At 39.8% G+C, this 14,052-nt stretch overlaps 1 long non-coding RNA gene across 1 annotated transcript in view; it reads left to right on the top strand.

Annotated features, from left to right (window-relative positions):
* LOC137764849 (uncharacterized) overlaps positions 1-14,052 on the top strand; it is a 377,089-nt gene that overhangs the window by 427 nt on the left and 362,610 nt on the right. The gene's annotated exons all lie outside the window — the stretch shown is intronic.

Genomic DNA, 14,052 nt, shown 5'->3' on the forward strand with positions numbered 1-14,052 from the left:
CCACTAGGGCCTGCAGAGGCCTTTCTTAAGACTACTCTTTTGGGGGAATTCCCTGGTGGTCCAGTGGTTAGGACTTGGTGCTCTCACTGCTGGGGCACTGGGTTCAATCCCTGGCTGGGGAACTAAAATCCCATAAGCATCATGGTGCAGCAAAAAAAAAAAAAAAAAAAAGAAGAATGAAGACTACTCTTTTTGAAGAGTTCTTTGAGTTCTTTATTTTAGCCAAGACAGACAAAGAACTAGACACCCTGTGGGAGGAAGGGCACAGGGTTGTGCAATTTTCTGAGCTGAAGGAACAAAAGAGCAATGGGACAATTCCCTTCCCAAGTCCTTCTGATTATCGTAGAGATTCCCTGAGGAGTGTCTCAAATAAATCTGCCTCATATCTTCCTTAACATGGCACCTTGCCTTGCCTCTGCTGCCAGCCACCTCTATGAGAACATCATCCACACAGCACTGCAGTCTTCTGAGGGACCACCCTCAGCTCTGAGGGTGCACTGTGGGCTGTGGTACAGTGGTGACAGGCTGGGAGAATGGCCCTCTCCCCAGCTCTGTTACACTTGCACCAAGTTTCACAAAGACTTTAATGAACACAGCTAAAAACCTCAATAAATAAAGCAAAGTACAAGTAATTTAATGGAAAAAATAATTTAAAAGACAGAATCTATTAAACAAAAAAACTTTAGCTTTTAAATATTTTCTTGGTTATTTCCTCCCGTTTATTCTTTTTTAAATTTAATTTTATTATTATTTTAAAAAATTAATTAATTAATTTTATTTATTTGGCTGCATCGGGTCTTAGTTGTGGCAGGTGGGATCTTTCGTTGCAGCATGCAGGCTGTTCGTTGTGGCGCGCGGGCTTTTCTCTAGTTGTGGCGCACAGGCTCCAGAGCGTGCTGGCTCAGTAGTTGTGGTGCTCAGGCTTAGCTGCCCTGCAGCATGTGGGATCTTAGTTCCCGACCAGGGATTGAACCTGCGTCCCTGCATTGAAAGGCGGATTCTTAACCACTACACCACCAGGGAAGTCCCCCATTTATTCTTCTAGATAAACTTTAGAATCACTTTGTCAGCTTCCAAAAACAAATTCCAAAAAAATTTGCTATAAAACTCTAAGTTTGAAGAGAACTGACCTCTTTGCAATAAGAAGACTTTCCATCCCAGAGCATGGAACATGGATTATATCTCAGTCAGAGACTTGAACATATTTACAGGAGGAGGCAGCAGAGAGGGATCATTTGCAAATGCAAGAGAAAAGAAAACTGATGGATGGAATGAGATCTTAGAGGTGGGAGCAGGTGGGCTCTGGGACACAGAGGGAAGGCTTAGCCTAGACGGGGGAGTTGGTTGTCCCACTCAAGGATGGATATAGTACAAGTAAGATTGTAGATAGAACCTCAGGAAGTTGAAGGAGTACCTGCCTGATGGCCTCTGTTCTCCCTCATGAGTAAGAAACAAGGTTATCTGCAGAGATGGTTAGGGGCAGTGGAGGGTGGTAAAATTTTGAATAGATGTTGTGAAAGAACTGATTAGGTCCTCCAGAAACCCAGTTTGAACTGGGGTGGCTTCACTCTCCTTAACTGGGTAATTTCCTCCAGCATGTCTCAGTAGACTGAGAGTAAGATCAAAGAAATCAGCCAGTCAGTTTGGTCCAGGATTGGGGAGTGGAATTGGAGGCCTTAGGGAGCAAAGGAGTTGAGAGTATTAAGAGAGTGGTTGAGGTCATGGGTAATGAAGATTAGATAAAGAGGTGAAGACTGTGATGGATTGGGAGAAAATTGAGCAATCAAATTAAAAAAGAAGAGTGGAAATAACTGGATGAGAGAACTAGAGGGATCAAAGGTTGTGATCAGGTGGGATACATATCAGAGGTGGAGGAGTCCTCTGTGATGACAAAGTCCATGGAAGTGGCCGGCTGAAGTGGAGGGGAGATGATGCCTTCTCAGGTGAGGGGGTCAGGGAAATGTGAAGCCAGAGTGTTAGGTTAGTTGGACAAGGGCACTGGATTTAAAGGGTTAAATGAGATAATATGCATGAGTGTGCTTATGATACACACACTGCCTACATGACATTCCACTAGATGCGAGGGCTTTGGAAAGCCTCAGGTCTTCAAAGGAGACCACGACCCAGTAGAGTGCTGGTACTGATGTCTGGTTAATGAAATTCATATCCCATCCTACATGAATGGTAGGTAGAACTGCAATACTAGGGCAGGAGGGGCTCAGAACTGGAGAAGCTGAGGGTGAATTGTCAGCTCCAGTCCTGGGAGCAAGTCACAGAGTTTTGAATGGATCTGGGAGGAATCTCAGCATGAAACGGGAGTCAAATGTTAGGAAGGAACTAGGCAGATGGAGTGAGAGGAAGGAGATGGGAGCCCTAGAAAGAAGATGGACTTAATTTTGGTGGACAGGTTCCCCAGCACAGGATTACTTTCATGCAACTGGGAGTGCCCCGAGTAACAACTTGGATCTGGCATTTCTTACTGTGATATCTTGGTAGCTATCACTGGCCAGCCCTCAGTTTTATCTTTATTTCTCAAGCTCGCCAATACCACCACTACCTGTACCACCCTAATTTTGATTTATTTTAGTTTTAACTACACGCAGCAACCTGGCTTCTATGTGGCTGAGAAAGGTCAGTGCACACACAAAATGAAAATAGTACGAAGTGTAAGACTGTAAGAAAAAGAATTTTTTTTGGGGGGGGGTGTTGCCGTCAGTACAGTTGGTCTCAGCTTTTGGAAGAAAGTCATCTGACTGAAAGAAATGAGATTAACACCCGAATTGACTGGCAGACCTTTAATTTTTCTCAGGGCTACGTTCCCCCAATCTTTTTATTATAGAAAAAAAAAAATACCGAAAAGTTGAAAGAATTGTACAAAAATCACCTTTATACCCACCAACTAGGTTCAACAATTGATAACCATCTGTCATTTATTTTTCATCTATCTGTATAGAAATGCATTGCAAATATCATGACACTTTTCCCCTGATATAACCTGCATAACCTAAAAACAAGGACATCCTCTTATATAATCACATTACCGTGGGTTTTTTATTTATTAAATGTTTTGTAATTAATTGCAGTCATTATTCCTTTTGATATTTGAATTGCCTCCAATTTGGCATCTATGTACTTTTTGTCATGCTCCCATTAGTCTTAAAGAGCTTACTTGAATTCTGTCTCAGGTACACTTGAATTTTATTAGTCAAAGCAAACTCTATAGTGGATTTTAGGCAATATGTGGAAAAGATGTGGGGATGAGGAGAGGGAGAATGTGGCCTCTGTATAGGTAGGCCAGTGGGAGGCCGAAATTACTATATGAATGTTTCGCTTGTTTGTAAATTAAGAACTGCCTGCTTATTTGTGTAGGAAGAATGAGGATGAATATGATTAAAATTGAAGGGAAATACTCATCAGTAGATATATGGGATATTAAATTAGAAAAGCATGTTAATGTGTATGGTGATGAGAGACTTCTGACTGAGACCCGGAGAGAGCAGACCATGGGTCCCTCCGCACACAGAAACTTAGCTGTCCTGTGCCGTATTCCTCATGGCCTTTATGAGCTCACATTGACAAATGAGTCCCATGGCTTTGGGTTATGAGAGAGTTATATTTTAAGAAAATTTCTTGTGACAATAATACCTTGACTCAAAGCAAACATTTTCAAAGGGTGGGAATTTGGGCCACTGAGGCAAGTCAGTGGAGGAATTTGATTTTTCGACAGCGGCTCTTTCAACAAGTCACACCATAATAGCTATTCCTATTCTGCTACCTATCTCTGGCCCTCCTACAGTCTTATCATATTGAACATGTAAAAGGTAGAGAAGATTCAATTACCCTGAGTGGCAGTTATGAAATATCCTTCCTTGTAGAAGCAAGGACAAATACTTTCATGTTGCTGTGAATATAGTAATACTCAAGACATTGTTGATAGAGGATATTTAAATAACTCTCTGTGAAGGCTTAAAGAATGGAAAAGTCATTCAGGATTGCCTGTTTTTTCAATAATCCCCAACCGCTTCACATTCTATTTGCTTAGATCCCCACTTAGATTTTAGAATATGTTTACTTTATTTGTTGCTTTTAATTTCCTCATATTTCCCTTCTGGTTCATCTGGTCCTTCTACTATCATTGCCTTAGTTAATACAGTGTCATTTGCTTCCAGCCATGAACTTTTAAAAATATGCTTTAGTTCTCCTAAATAAGGAGCTTTGGGTTTCTTGATTTAGATAAATCTTTCCAGGAGACAAAAATATGAAGGAGATTCTGCTAATCCTACAACTGTATAAAATTATATACAATCCTGGGACTTCCCTGGTGGCACAGTGGTTAAGAATCCACCTGCCAATGCAGGGGACATGGGTTTGAGCCCTGGTCCAGGAAGATCCAACATGCCGGGGAGCAACTAAGCCCGTGCACCACAACTACTGAGCCCATGCTCTAGGGCCCACGAGCCACAACTACTGAGCCCACGTGCCGCAACTACTGAAGCCCGTGGGCCTAGAGACTGTGCTCTGCAACAAGAGAAGCCACTGCAATGAGAAGCCCGCGCACCGCAACGAAGAGCAGCCCCTTCTCGCCCCAACTAGAGAAACCCCGCGTCTAGCAATGAAGACCCAACGCAGCCAAAAATAAATTAAAAAAAAAAATTATATACAATCCTAGAAGGAAAATACTTTGTAAATTAATCAAGGAGGTGGGTTTGACAGGTTCAAATGTAATTCAGGTGTTCCCTCTCTCTCCTTTGCTGTATGGAGTAGCTGAAGTGGTGCCTTCCCCAGCTCTGGTTCCCTTTCATCTCAGAGCTCTGCTCAAATAAAGTCTGTCTCTGTAAAAGGGATCTTGGTGTGAGTGGCTAAGTCACTTCTCCTACCCCCACGTTATTAAATATACATGGAAGAAGCCATGTACTAAGAAAAGTGCTTTTATGTACAGCTATTCAGCTGAGCAAACAAAACAAGCTGGTTACCACTGCAGCATGTCTCAGGCACATTCTTTAACCTCCAAAAGTATACATAAAAATTAGAAAGCAAAATAAAAAGAGTAGTGTAGGAAGAGACATATGAAGCTTTAGGGGTGGGCATGACGCTCTACTCCCTTAATGGACATTTTTTCTGGCATTTTATTTGTTGGTTTATTTATTTTTATTGTGGTAAAATATATATAACATAAAACATGCCATTTTAACTGTTTTTAAGGTACAACTCAGTGACATTAATTATATTCACAATGTTGTGTAACTATCACTGCTATCTATTACCAAAAAGTTTCTATCACTGCAAGCAGAACTCTGTACCTACTAAGCAATGACTCCCCCTTCCTCCTCCTCCCAGCCCTGGTAACCTCTAATCTATTTTCTGTCTCTATGAATTTATCTGTTATTTTAAAAAGATGAATTTTGGTGGCTATGTAGATGGGAAATGGCTTAAGGAATGCACGAGAACAAGACTTAACTCTTTTCCTTCAGGTAATTTAATGGGATAATATTTTGAAAACCATTATTGTGACTTTCTCTTTTGCTTTTCTCAGAACATAATTTCTGCTCTGCGTGGCAGAGGTGCTGATCTAGCTGGCAGAACTGGGAGATTAGGGTTTGAAATGGAAAGGGCACAAAAAGAAAAAGCTACATGATACTCACCTCTGAAAGCCTCTGAAAGCAAAAATAGTGTTATACATGTTGGTGGCCTTGCAAGCTGTGTTTTTATCTTAAGAGAGGATTTTTCCAAATTTCTTTAATATTCACTGAATCAGGAGGGACCAGCTCACAAAGTTCTGCGGTATAGAGAGGATACTCTTCTGTTCGTATTAACAAATCCACAAGTCTTGCTGCTCAATAGCAAAAAGAGGGGGAATAGTTAGGTTAAGGTTGCCTGCAAGTAACAAAAATACTCCAGATAATAGTAGACGAGGGAGAAGTTTATTTCTTTATCATGTTCCTGAAGTCTTTTTAGTTCACAAGGTTGTCAGTCCAAGACTGGCATGGCGTTCCATGAGACTTGAGACTTGACTTAGGCTCCTCTGTCTTGCTGTCTGCTGTGCTTCATGCCAGAAAGTAAATCTACATTGCAGCCAGCAGGCAGGAGGAAAGGGGGAAGGAAGGATACATCACCTTCCTTTAAGGATACTTCCTATAAATTGCACACACAATGTGTGTTCATATCACAGGGGCAAGACTTAGTCACATGGCCATAACTAACTGCAAGGGGGCCAGAAAATGGGAGCTCTGTCATTATGGAAGAAGGGACATTCAGATATTTGGGATAATTCGCACTTTATGCCACAGAAAGAGAGGTCGTTTGAAGAATGAAACTTTAAGATGGAGGGGAGTACTGAGTGGAAGGTCATAATGGGGGGCTCTGGGCAGCCCAAGGGCAACTCCGGGGGAGGTTATTGAGTGTCAGGAGTGGGTTCGTTCTGAGAACATCAAGAGGCTCGGAAATGGGTCTTGCTAGCTGAGAATGTAACAAAGAAGTGTTCTTGATGGGAATTCCCTGGCGGACCAGGACCAGTGGTTAAGACTCCATGCTCTTGCTGCCGAGGGTCCCGGTTCAATCCCTGGTCAGGGAGCTAAGATCCCATAAGCCAAGAAGCGCGGCCAAAAATAAGAGGTATTCTCAGTCTTATAATCTTGGGAAGAAGACTGGTTCTGTCCTGTCTTCACCACAAACTACGTGTGAAATGGCTTCTTCCTTCAGAAAATGAGTCCCAAGGAGGGAGCGTGATGGATATCTCTCTTCATCATGCTGCCTGAAGAGCCTGGAGACAGGGATAAGGGGAGTAGGAAAGGCCTTGACCAGAATCTCTGATACAGGATGTGGACCTGTGGCCTGCTGAGGGATCTGCCTCTTGGGAGTAGCGGCAGGTTAGGGTGTATACTTTGAGATGTGTGCACCTCTGATGCGTTCAGTTTCAGAGGGGATTCTGCTTTGCTCTGGCCTTCAATTTATTTATTTATTTTTATTTTATTTTATTTTATTTTATTTATGGCTGTGTTGGGTCTTCATTTCTGTGCGAGGGCTTTCTCTAGTTGCGGCAAGTGGGGGCCACTCTTCATCGCGGTGCGCGGGCCTCTCACTATCACGGCCTCTCTTGTTGCGGAGCACAGGCTCCAGACGTGCAGGCTCAGTAATTGTGGCTCACAGGCCTAGTTGCTCCGTGGCATGTGGGATCTTCCCAGACCAGGGCTCGAACCCGTGTCCCCTGCATTGGCAGGCAGATTCTCAACCACTGCGCCACCAGGGAAGCCCTGGCCTTCAATTTATCACACATGGGTACAGAGGCCACATCATATAGTGATTTGCAGCAAGGATTTGGGAGCCAGACTGTCCAGATTTGAACCCCAGCACTACCCCTTACTATCCCTTAAGTAACCTGAGACAAGTTACTTAATCACTCTTAATATGAAAGGAGACAATAATACTAGTACCTGCCTCATACTACATGACTACAGGATGTAAATAAGACCAGAGATATATTATCAATATAAAGTTCAATATGGTTGGTCCTACCAAATGGAGATTGTTTGCCTGCATCTTACCAAAAAAAAAAAAAAAGACTTTTGGCATTCTATCTACTTTGTCCCTACAGCTTTGTGTAATGTCTCTCCTATTATGTCAGATTTCTTACTAGTAGTCCTGTTTTGTGCTTTTTTTACAAGGTTTTAAAATAAGGATTAGGTTAATTAAAACATGATATAGAAAAAACTAAAAAAAGTTAGCTATTATATATTATTATTATTATTATGACTCATAGAACAAAATGGAGAAAATGGCTGAAAAATGGAACCCTAAAGAGTCTACTTGGGCATAGAAAATAGGTGTTTATTGATTATTCATAGATGTTGATGTAGCATGATGTGGATGGTGATAACCTATTCAACCTTTTCAAAAGTTAGTAGATGAATAAATACACTTTCAGTGTGTTATCAGTTCATACAATGGAAACAACCTTAAAGCCATAGGAAATGACAGACACAAATGGGTGAAAGCTGAGTCAATGAATTTTTTTAACAGTTGAGCAATATTAAATCCAAACAATGTTACTCTGCTGTTTATATGACAAATCTGTGCTTTTGGTTAGTCCCTTGTAGCAATTATGACAATCACAAAACTGCAAGTAGAAAACAAAGTGCAATTCAGATTGTTCTTGGGAGTAAATGTAAGAGAACAAAGCAAGACAACTAGGAAGAAATCTGACATAATAGGAGAGACAATGTAAAGGGTTGTTGCAACAAAGTAGAAGGAACCCTGAATGATCTCTCTCTCTCTCCCTTTCACTCTCTCTCTCTCACTTTCTCTCTCTCTCTCTCTCTTTTCCTTTTTGTAATATACAAGCAGTCTCCATTTGGTAGGGCTAACCTTGTTGAATCTACGATGATACCACATCTTTGGTCTTGTTTACATCCTGTAGCTTATTCATAGAGCGTGCTAACTAGCACATGCTGTGTGTTTACTTCAAGCTTACAATACCAACTGTGAATTATGTTCAGTCTAAGTATTACATGGTCTTTTAAAATTGTAGTTAGAATATTTTAAACACTATCTATTAGATATACTAGTAAAGCCAGATTAAATTTTTTCAGTTTATAGTTCAGATTTCTTCAATTATTATTATTATTATTATTATTATTATTATTATTATTATTATTTATTTTTATATTTATTTTTGGCTGTGTTGGGTCTTATTTTAATTATCTACATGTTATAATTATATTCCTACTGTACTTTTTTCCAGCAGGTTAATTATGTCTTGGTATAATGTTCCTTAAATCAGATAATATCATATGAACCATATGAAAAGAGTAATTATAAATATTCTAATATGTTGTGATTTAGATGTAAAGCAGTTTTAATGAGTTCTGGAAATAAAATTTATATATTATTTCATTAATATTATTTTAAATTTGGATTTATCTTAAGCATTAACTAGCACTATTAGGGATAAGACAATTTTTTTTTTTTAGAAGTTTTTAAAAATTAATTTATTTTTGGCTGTGTTGGGTCTTCATTGCTGCGTACGGGCTTTTCTCTAGTTGCAGCGAGTGGGGGCTACTCTTCGTTGTGGTGTGTGGGCTTCTCATTGCAGTGGCTTCTCTTGTTGTGGAGCACGGGCTCTAGGCGTGCGGGCTTCAGTAGTTGTGGCACATGGGCTCAGTAGTTGTGGCTTGCGGGCTCTAGAGCACAGGCTCAGTAGTTGTGGCACAGGGGCTTAGTTGCTCCGCGGCATGTGGGATCTTCCCGGACCAGGGCTCGAACCCGTGTCCCCTGCATCGACGGGCAGATTCTTAACCACTGCGCCAGCAGGGGAGTCCCGGGATAAGAAAATTTAAAAAGCAGAAAGTGGGCTTCCCTGGTGGCGCAGTGGTTAAGAATCCGCCCGCCGATGCAGGGGACACGTGTTCAAGCCCTGGTCCGGGAAGATCCCACATGCCGCGGAGCAACTAAGCCCATGCGCCACAACTACTGAAGCCCGCACTCCTGGAGCCTGTGATCTGCAACAAGAGAAGCCACCGCAATGAGAAACCCGTGCACTGCAACAAAGAGTAGCCCCCGCTAGCCACAACTAGAGGAAGCTTGCGTGCAGCAGCGAAGACCCAACACAGCCAAAAATAATAAATAAATAAAATAAATAGATTTAAAAAAAAAAACAGAAAGTACTGTTATTAAATAATAGAGCAATAAAAATGTTTTGGGGGTGTGGGAAAGAGAAGGTTCAAATACACCTAAACAGTGACTCAAACAGCCTAATAAAAAATCATTTAGTATTAAGAACCTCAAAATGCGCTAACATGTTCATAACACTTGATTCCATGTATGAGGAAGAATTGTCACAAATTTTGATCCCCCAATTTGAAATAATTTTGAGTTCTTCTCCTTTTGGCTAAAAAATGACCTTGATTTCTCAATTCTGAAATTACACATTCCTTAGTCTAGACCTTATAGCAAGTAACAAAGACAAACTGGGCACATACTGGTGTAACTACTAAAGTTAGAATTGTATTAGGTAGTTAACCTGAGTTAAGTTTCTAAAATGTAAAAAAGTGACTCTCCTTCAATGAGTTTTGCTATTTACTGACAGGTAAAACAGTGTTACATGGTGTAGATGATCGGGTAGGTAATCACATCTTCAGCTGGTGGGTGCTCAGTGCTCCACTGAATCAGACCCCCAGCCTTCCTGGGTCTCCAGTCTGCTCTCAGGAAGCACTTTGGGTCAATTAATACCAGGCTAGGTACTCAAATCATTGTTCCCAGTAAACTAGCGACATAGAGCCTTGTAAACCAATACCTTGGGTGGCCTATGAAGTCCTTTCCAGTGCTGCTTTCTCCTAACTGCCTGTCATAGATCAAGCCAGCACTACAGGCAGTCACTGTGGTTTTAGCTATCCCCAGTGGTTTTAGCCTCAGCCCTACCCTTTTTGTGTTCTTTTGGCTGGTCTAATAATTAAATTGACACAAGACATTAACAGGAGGAAAAAATGTTAATTTGTATGTATGGAGGTCTCATAGAAATAGGATCCCCAAAAAGTTTAAAAGCAAGAAGGTTTTATACTTTTTAGACAAAGAAACAAATTTGTGAGGAGTTGACTAGACAAAGAAACTTAGGCTTGGGTGTTTAATTAGTGAAGAATCTGAGTTTGGGCTTGGGGTAGTAAATTAGTAAAGAAGTAACAAGGTTTGTTTATATAGGCTTCTTAGCCCTGAATTCCCTATCTCTGGTGATAAGGATGTCTCTCTGCCTCCAGATGCAGGGAGTATACCTTTCACGTGGGAGACTTATTTTCTGTTTTCAGAGGGTCAAGGTGTCCTTCTTGTATTGGCTGTCTCTTAAGTAACTTTAATTCAAAATAACCAGTATGCCACCTTGGCATATTTTGGGGCAACCTGCCCCGAGCTCCAACACCACCAGTCTCTGGTATTTGTTATAGCAGCCTGAACTAAGACAGACAAACATAATCTAACAATGTTATTTAAAGATTTCTCTCCCTTGATATTTGATGATTTTAACAAATTTGCATTGGATTGACATGTAAGCATGAGTGTATTACTTACTCTCTAGGGGCCTCAGTTCTTTTGAGTTACTATAATTTACTTTGTAATAATGAAGTTCCATATACATTCAAACCCATCCAAAAAGAATTGCCTGATTGGATTACAGAAAGGATTCTACACCTCAGGTGTTTCAGTTAATTCACTGTTGCTATGATGATATTTTTCTCCTCTAATTCCCTTTATATTATTTATGAAATTTTATTATAATAGAATTTAGAATATTAGATCTGGAAGAAATATTAGAAATTATGTGGTCCAACTCCCTTATTAATTTATTCCATATTTTGTTCTTTTGGTTATTGATATATTACTGAGGTGGCAAGAAGGAATAGGAAAAATCTGGGACTATGTAAAATGAAGCACTTTTTGGAGAAGGAATGAAACTCAAGTGAGGCCTCATCTTTATTGATGAAACTTTATTCATTTACACCGTAATTATTAACTGAATATTTATACAGGATAGATTTTTGTTTTAATTTGTATTACTTAAATCATACTATTCACAGATATGAAATAAGATCATCATGTTTACAGCAAATAAAAGCAACTTTTAGGTGATTCTCCTACCTTCATAATGAGCCTCGAATATACATAGATATTAAATATATCATTGATGTTGAGTATTTTTTATATATAAATCTGAAAAGCTTGCTTAAGTCTTACTGTAATTTTTTTTTAAAGCTTGACTTTGATTTTTGTTTTAATTTTTATTGGAGTATAGTTGCTTTACAATGGCGTATTAGTTTCTACTGTACAGCAACGTGAATCAGCTATACATATACATATATCCCCTCTTTTTTGGATTTCCTTCCCATTTAGGTCACCACAGAACATTGAGTAGAGTTCCCTGTGCTATACAGTAGGTTCTCATTAGTTATCTATTTTATACATAGTATCAATAGTGTTTATATGTCAATCCCAATCTCCCAATTCATCCCACCCAAGTCTTACTATAATTTTTGAACATTCTTTATGCTATTTGATAACAAAAGGTGTATTTCTATAATATATTCCTTAATATTGGAGTGCTCTGATGGACAAGACACCATCTCAGCTAACAACAGTGTGTGTTCTGAAGTCCTCAAGCTAGAGTTCCATGTCAAACGCTTCAGTTTTGTTCATGTTTTAGTGATGGCACACCTTTGAGAACTGAAACAAGTCTTTTAGCATAGTGATGGAAAGGACAGACACCAGGCTATTTTTAGTTGCCAAGAACATCATATTCTAGCCAACACATTTTTTTACATGGTAGTATGAGCCAAGTCTGAGGGTGTCATTAAAGTATCCCTTAATGTGTGGAGCAAAGATTGTTTTTAAATAGTGTTCATAAAGTCAAATTCCTAAATAGTAAAAAAATTTAAAAATAGATATCTAAAATTTCAAAAAAAGTTTTGCTCATTCCTTTGAGAACCTGTTTCACTAGAGTTAAGTAATTCTCAGGTAAGAAAGTTACAGCCATCTCCCCCATTCCTGGCTCTCTGTCAATTTCAACCTTAGACTCTGTGCTATTTCCTGTACTGTGAGCTTGAATTTCTAGGCAATAAAGATAAGGTAGGAACAGGGTGGCTTCTCATTTCCACCCATATTTAAAAACTCAGAGGTGGATGGAAACTTATGTAGATTAAGAGCTTACTAGTTGACAACAGTCCTTGCATACCTTATTTCAATTAATCCTTTTATATGCCATAAGTAGGTTTATTATCTCCATTTTAGAGACTAGGATGCCATGGGTCAGAGAAGCTAAGTAATTTGCCTAAGATCATATAGCTAATAAGAGTAAGATAGGAGCAGAAAGATCTGACTGGAGACACAGAGAGTGTTTGGTGAAATGTCTCACTCCATAAGCAGCTCACCCCAGTCTTTCTCCTTGGTCCTGCCACATGGACAGTAGCAGTAGTAATAGCTTAGGCAGCCCTGGACCTCTGTGCAGGATGAAGACAGCTGCCTAATTTTTTGAAATAAAGGCCATGGCTTGCCCAGTATACTTCAAGCAAAATGCCATAAAAAATTTAAGGTATAATATTGAATTCCTTCTTTCATTAGCAGTTTTATAGTGAAAATTCCCCATATTAGCTCATTCTGCAGGGCCATGTGGGGCACCTGTACCGCGGCTACCTTCTCTTCTGGTGACCTCATAGAAGCCTTACAGGCTTATTTTTGTGCTTTCAAACCTTTCTGCATTTGGTTCTCTCAATTAACAGGCAACTCGTTTCTTAAGACTCAGAATTGGCTTTCAGTAAATATTCTTTTTCTTCCAAAGTGGTGTGAAATTTAGATGCTCATTGTGTTTTGCTCATCTAATTAGATGTGTGAGTTAAGGGGTATAAAATAAGCCACTAGCTACTTTCTCACAAGAGACAATAAATCTCTCAAATTGAAAAGCAAAACGGCATAAATTGTAATCAAAATAGTGTACGATATCATTTCATGCCAGAAGAATGAATTACTTCCAAGGGCTCTCCCTGAGAAATTAGGCTGGGAAGTTGGCTAAATCCTCAAATTCTCTCTACTTCCTCATCCACAAGAGAAACAAAACAGGTATTTTGCAGTACACAATTTAAAGTGAAGCTATAATTATCACCTAGTACCTCTCACCATGTAATTTTTAACCATTCCTTACCATGTAATTCTTCACACCATTCTGCTTTGATACTTCTCTGCTCAAAATATTCTCTGCAGTATAAGCCAATGAATGTCAATAATCAATTCCTTGGCTAGATTACATGATAGGATAACAAAACAAAGCCTTTGTTGCTCCACAACAGAGCCTTTGATTCCTCATCAGAAGTATATGTAGCCACTCACCCCAAATGCCAGTATGTCATCTGCAGTCAATAAGCAGTACTGACACCACCCCTAGAAACTTGTTGGAAGGCCTTCAGGCCTAAACAGAGCAGGGCCTGTCCGCTGCTTTCAACTACTTACAGCAAGATTTGCAATTCTGGATTTTCTGGGGACAACCCCCTTTCTAGACCATGCTCTGGCTTCCTGGGACCTTTT

Source organism: Eschrichtius robustus, chromosome 5 (genome assembly GCF_028021215.1).
Source record: "Eschrichtius robustus isolate mEscRob2 chromosome 5, mEscRob2.pri, whole genome shotgun sequence".
In the NCBI taxonomy this organism is placed as follows: domain Eukaryota; kingdom Metazoa; phylum Chordata; class Mammalia; order Artiodactyla; family Eschrichtiidae; genus Eschrichtius; species Eschrichtius robustus.